Source organism: Rhinolophus hipposideros (assembly GCF_964194185.1).
Source record: "Rhinolophus hipposideros genome assembly, chromosome: 9".
Classification (NCBI taxonomy): Eukaryota; Metazoa; Chordata; class Mammalia; order Chiroptera; family Rhinolophidae; genus Rhinolophus; species Rhinolophus hipposideros.
In genome coordinates this window covers 63,141,236-63,148,187 of record NC_138055.1, presented here as the reverse complement: position 1 = coordinate 63,148,187, position 6,952 = coordinate 63,141,236, and positions in this window count along the sequence as shown.

The window sequence follows — 6,952 nt, the reverse complement described above, 5'->3', positions numbered from 1 at the left end:
AAAGATACAGACAGAAAAAAAATACTTAAAATATTCAAACATCCTAGAGGATTGAACCAGCAGGATCAACATATGACTAACAGAGATCCCAAAAGCTAGACTAGAAACAATGAAGGTGAAGAAATTATCCAAGAAACAACATAAGAACATTTCCCAAGATCAGAGTCTGTTAACAAATAATCCACTTCTCAGTGAAGCATTTTCCGACCAACTCATTGAAACTGCAGCCCCGCCACCCAGCACTCCGTGTCCTTCCTCGCTATTTTCTTTTTCTCCATTGAACTTACAACCCACCTGACATATTATGTATTTCACTTGCTTAATGTCTCTCTTCAACGTTAGAATGAAAGGTCCCCGTAGGCAAGGAATTTTGTCTGTGTTGTTCACAGTGCTTGGCACAGTAGGTGTTCAAAAATTATTTGTTGAGTGAACGAATAAGTGAATGATAATGCGAGAGATCAAAATCCTTGTCTGCCATGGAAAGAGGTCAGTTCGTAATGCTTCAAATTGGTTCATCAATAAGAAGTTGCAGAGGCCTGTAACTTAGAAATCGGAGGCAACCCCCTAAAGGAACAACTGAAAGACAGGTGCCTCGCTACACCTGAGGGATAGAATGGGAGAGTGGAAGTGGGAGGAGGCGAGCAAGCCACTGCTGTTTTCCATTGTAAGTTTTTGGGAATGATTCGCTTTTTTTCACTGTGTGCCTGTACTGGTTATTTATTTATTTATTTATTTATTTATTTATTTATTTATTTATTTATTTATTTGAAAAGAGTGTGTATGTCCTAGAAAACGTTTTGTATTTATTTACTGTAAACACGCCATATCAACAATAATGATAGCTAACATTTATTGAGCACTTATTATATGCCAGGCATTGTGCTAAGATTTATATGGATTATTGCTGAATGTATTCCATATCTGTTGTGATGTTGCAAGGATTAAAAACATCTGGGTTTAACCTAAAACTAGAAAAAAAAAAAGAAAAAAGAACCCTCAATCCCAAAATATAAATATTTAGTAACCTAAACTCAATTGAATAAATTCTGCTTCTCAACCCTCGTAACGGAGGTATGAATTGGATATGGCTTCTCCTGTCCTTAAAATGCAGTTAAAAAAGCACCATACGAGAATTTTTCAAGTAAGGCTTTTATTTACTAGGAAGTCCTCATACTGTAAAGGCGCTTGTCAACAGGATTTGTCGCAACAGGGACTGAAGAAAGTGAATGGAAAACCGTGTATAAGCTCTTTTGAAAATATCTGTCCGTGTCATCTGTTTGCTTTCCCACTATCCTTCTTTCCATTTCACATTTTCCTTTCAGTCTGTTCATCTGAAGTGTCAGCGACCTTTGTTTCAGGACATTTTTGAGATTTTCACAACATAAAATGGCTTCTGGTCATTTTGAGGTCTCTGCTCTGATCCGCTTCCTTCTGTCTGTGCCTAGGTTTCCTGCTACGTTGTCATCAGCCAGTTGATCAGGGACCCACAGAGACAGTCACCACTGCACATCCTTCTTCAGACTTTCCAAAGGTAAAATTTAAACATTGATATTTGTTTTAGCACAATTCTTTCGTTTAGATGCTCCTGGTGTTTAGACTGTGCTATGGATGTGTTGGGAGCAGCCTCTCCCTCTCTTTTGTTTTTGCTTAGTTATACTCCTTCAGCTTAGAGGCACCCCCTCCCTGGAGGGGCCTGTCTCAACAATGACGCCACCGAAATGGGCGTCCTACACCTCCTGCTGCTCCTGGAGCATCCCTCAGACATTTTACTTCATGTGCTGTATTGTTACTGCCACTTATTCTCAGTCTCCTGTGTTGGACCTTACGCTCTATGGGCACAGAGACGAAACTGTTTGCCTTGCTAGCTCCAGTACATGGCACATGCCAGGTGCTCAATAAACATTTGTTGAATGAATAAATGAATGACAACAACTGTCAATGGATACAGTTCCACTTTGGTTTGCATGCTGAGTATACACACATACCGAGTACGTGTGAAAATAACAACCAAAACAACTGCACAGCTGTGCTTAACAATTACTGAATCAAAGGCTAATGAGTTAAAAAATATTGGCCTCAATCCAGAAGTTAAAGGAAAAAGAGATAGAGAGAAGGCCGTGCATATTTCCTGTGTTCCATAGGAAACGAATATTTCCTAAGCTCTTTTCCTCCAGCAATTTGCTAAGTAAATTGAAAATGCACCATATAATTTTATAGGCCCATGAAAGAAGAAAATAAAATGCTTTCAAAATGGTTTGTGCTACATGCTGTAACCTAGCCTTTTATTTATGGCTTGACAAATAGGGGAAGGAAAGTTGTTATATTTTCCTCTTTCTTCAGAGCCTTTGAATAATAGTTAACAAAGACCACATTGAAAGCTTAATTTGCCTTATCACTCATGAGATCAGGTTCTGGATTATGTAAAGCAAAATGTTTTCAATACATCCCTCTCCCTTACCTGTGTTCCCAATACTCTAGAAGCATCATAGTTACTTCATGCTTTTCCAATTGATCTTCGCTGGACCAGAGCTAAGGGGCCCTGAATGCCCTCACAAACGAGACAAAAAAGTTGAAAGAGAAATTTAAAGGTGGTTTGAAAATTTAAATCTAAGGCTAGTTGAAAGATGATTGTTTTAGGAGGTGTGGTCCTTCTGTGATGATGGGGAAGTTAGAAAAGATTTCATTTTCTAGTTCAAGTTATTTGACAGGCCAAGGAATAACATATCATACAGACAAAAATTGCTTGAAACTAACCTCATGGAAATACAAATGGCTAGTAAGAAGAAACAGAATTATTCTACTTTGATGGCTTATGTGTTTTATATGCAAAGTTAGATTATCAGTTTATGTGACTCTGAGGGAAAATAGATAAATCAGGATGCTATTAATAATAATTGTGGGAGAATTTCAATTGACATATAAGATTAGACTCTGGCTCAATGTCTATTTTTATATGGTAGTTGTTTCTTTAGTAAGAAAAGTACTTCTTTTAAATAGAATGTGTCTTTGGTTCTAATGGTGTTCCAGAGACATATTTAGTTAAAAGTTGAAACAGTTTTGGTGACAAATCTTTATGATGTTATCCATTATGACCAGAATAATAGCCACATTTTCTTTCATTTATCCATGTGCGATAATATGTGCTATCTCATTTACTTCTTTACTAGCTCTACGTTGTGTACTAGTCTGGCTAGAATTATAAATGTTATTATTCCTTATACTTAATTATGAATGACTGTATTTTTATATTATCTTAAATTTAAGAAAAGACACATCTCCCCCAGGTATTTAATGTAAGGTTTTATACACACACACACACACACACACACACACACACATATAAATATCCATATACATACACAAATATATGGAGATAGAGAGAGATATAGGTACAGCTGTAGGTATAGATATAGATATAGATGATATAGATATCTGCAGTGACTGAAATAGACAAGCCTTCTCATGAAACTTCACTGCTGAGTATGAGGTTGCTATTTTGCTATTTGTTAGTTTCAAACTCCAGTAAGTTCTATCAGCAATTCAAGGAAGTTCCTTGTTTCTTTAACCTGGAAATATAATAGGAAGCTGTGCATACGTGAGATATGGATGAGCCAGGAAAGGTTCCCCCCATCCAGTACGGTTTCCTGTCCAGGCCCTCATTCCGAATTCTCACCACTTGGAAATAATTCCTTTGTGTTTAGCCTTTTGGACATGTTAGTGTCACAGTGTCACATGTCAGTGTCACAGAACCCTAGAAGTTTAAAGCTAAGAGGAATATTGAACATCTCATTCAATCACCATCCTTCACCTGTAGGAAAGGAAAATGAATGTCAGAGCTTCGTCCAAGCTCTCACGCTCTGAGAATTCTAGGATCAAAACTAGAAGCGAGGCCTTCTGAAGGTCAGTTCTGCTGTCTTTCACTATGTTCATTCATTTATTCACTTGTTATGGCATAGTCAGGATACTTCTGAGGGAAAGTGAGAAAAACCCAACTCTGACACACTTCAAGAAGAGAACACACTTCATTAGCCTTTAGGCACAATTAGGATCCAGTGGCTCAAATAATGTCTTCAACAATTGCTGTCTCCAGTCTTGTCTCTGCTTTCCTGTGTGCTAGCTTCATTCTCATCCCATCCTGTGGCAACAGGCCTTCCTCCTCACCACCCTTCCCTCAGAAGTCACAGGAATGCATCCTACTAGTTTCAATTCTACCAGAGTGAGGACAGCTCCCTTTGCTAGTTAGTCCCGTTAAAGGACTGATATTAAATTTTCTGGGTTTGCCTTGGGTTATGTGTCTGTGCTTAAACCAATCAGAGGATCAGACATGGCCTAAGTCACATACCCTCCTCTGCCACCAGTGAGTGGATGGTAGCTCCAGCTGAATCTCATGGGCTGAGAGCGAAGGAGAAAAATTTCCTTATTCAAAAAAAAAAAAAAAATTAAAAATGGAGCACTGTTACCAGAGGCAGGTAAAATAGATGCCGAGCCATTTAAAACAGCCACTGTCTGCTTCCAGTGCACACTGTATCTGGGACACTGTGCTGTTTGTCTGTGTAGCCTCTATTGTTACTTCATTTGTTTATCAGATTTTTTTCCTTTTTTCAAAAGGAACATGCTGGCCGCAAGCCGAACCTACAGAAACGGGGTAGAGGAGAGATTATGGTGGATGTATTGAGGGAGTGATGGGTTAGCGACAGGGAGTGCAGTGCTTTGGACTGTAGAGCCCTGGATAGCAGAGGGAAAGTCAACCCTAAATGAAGGTCAGTGGGCTGTCAGAAGACGAGAGCGATCTGGAGAAGAGGCCACGTGAGAGTCTGCCAGAAACACTTTATCTGCTCAGCCCAGGGAAGACTGGTCATTCATTCATTTACTGCAGCACTTTTGGAAGGGCCACTATGGCCAGCTACTGTGCCAAGTGCTAGGAGTCCAAGGGTGGCAAGACAGGTCTTCCCTCGCCTTCACAAGAGAGGTGGAGGGGGCCACATTACACAAAGATGAATGACAATTGCAGTAATTGCTACCAGCGAGAAGTCCAGACTGTCACAAGAGAATATGCATTAGAGAACTTGTGTGGAGGTGAAGATGCGGCAGTGAGAAAGGCAGAGAGGGTCCCTTAGAGAGTGGGGCATTTAAACGGCGGAGACTGAGGAGGAGGTTTGCTAGCGGGGTAGAGGGGCCAGGAGAAGGGAAAGAATTCCAGGTGGAGGGTGTTAGAACCTGGGGGAAAGTGCTCAAGGCTACAGACAAGAAAATGGTGCATTCTAAGCCATCCTAGGAAGGAAGGCCAGTGAGGTGGGAGGGAACAGAGTAAGGAAGGCCCGGGAGAGTCATGCTGGAGAAAGAAGCAGGAGCCAGGCTTCACCATGTGATTTAGGCCACAGGAGAGCGTTAGATTTGTGATTTGAGAAAAATCATTCTTGCTGTGGGTAGAGAAAGAATTGGAGTGGGACTACACAGACAGAGCATAGAACAGGTGATAGTGGCTTGGATTATCGTAGTGGCAATAGAGACGGAGAGAAAGCAGCCACATTCAAAAGGTATTTGAATTTCTTAGTGTTGTAAAGATGACTTCTGCAATAGTTGGACAGGCAGTATAACAGACCTGTGGATTTGTGGAAGTTTCACATTTTCATTAGCTGGTTGAATTTTAGGTTTTATTTTCCATGACAGTATTAAATAGGCTGGGGATTAGGCTGAACATAATTGTTTTATAGCTAAGGGTCTCCCATTGTAATAAATAACGACCATATATCAGCCTGCCGAGTGCTTGATTTAAGAGTACAAGGCCATAGGGAACTTTGCTGAGCCTACAGATTTGGTGACTGAACTAAAGATAAAGAAATGAGACTTTAAACTCTGGTGGCCCTGTAGATTGTTCTGGGTCCTACCACCAGCTTGCTTGCTGTAGTTTTGATAATTCCTTAAATCTGTTGCAGCTCATATTCTTCTGAAATATATTATTGGGTTGATAAATGGGATGAACAGCCAGCACATTTGTGAATGTGCTTTGTAAGCAAAAATGAGGATGCAATGAGAACTGTCATTATTTACTCCAGACAAGATAGGCTAAATTGTCCCATGGTAAAAAACAACATCTCAGTGTTTTAAAACAAGGTTTCTTTTTCACCCCGTGAAGTCCACTGCCGTATGGGCAACTCTCAGGGTATTTGCCTTCTATTCATGTTGATTACAAAATATGTGGCTTTATGGAGGCTTTCTCACACTGATCTCACCTCACTTTCTGGTTATTTGGTGAGCCCTGCTGGCTGTGCCACTGTAACTCGCACTGCTGTCTTTTCTCCTCTCCTGGGTCCATTTTCCCTTCAGCAAGCATACTTGGGAGTTGTCACTGGGACATCACCCATTTCATGTTTCACACAGGGCTGGCCCTTCCCCCACTCCTTGCAGAGGTCCCCCATTCTTGACTGGCTCTGGGGATATATATATATGACCCACATCTGACTAGTGTTTCCCTTCCTCTGGCCATAATCACTGGTGGAATGAGTGGGCTGTGATCCAGGCTGGCCCAACTATATTGAACCCTCAGATTTTGTTGGAAATATTGAAGAAAAAGTATCTTTTCACAGAGGCCAAGAGGCTGAATGTCTAGGACTTCCACTAGCTACCTTGCCACCACTAGAGGGGAAGCTATCAAAGATTGACCTTAAGAAACAGAAAAGCAGAACAGAGGACAATACAATGTCAGGCTCCTGGACACATTCTTTGGGTTTCAAATCATGCCTGAAGATCCTGGACTTGTTGGCTATATAAGCTAATTATTATGGGTTGTTTCTTTTTTGTTCGTTTGTTTTCTGGAGTAAGCAATTTCTTACTGTGGTTGAAGAAGCCCTGGCTGACACAGCCATTCATCTCCAATAAAAGTGTTGCCAGCCTGGTCAAGGACATGCCAGTGCAGCCCCCTCATCCCATCCCAAATCCGATCTGTCATCAA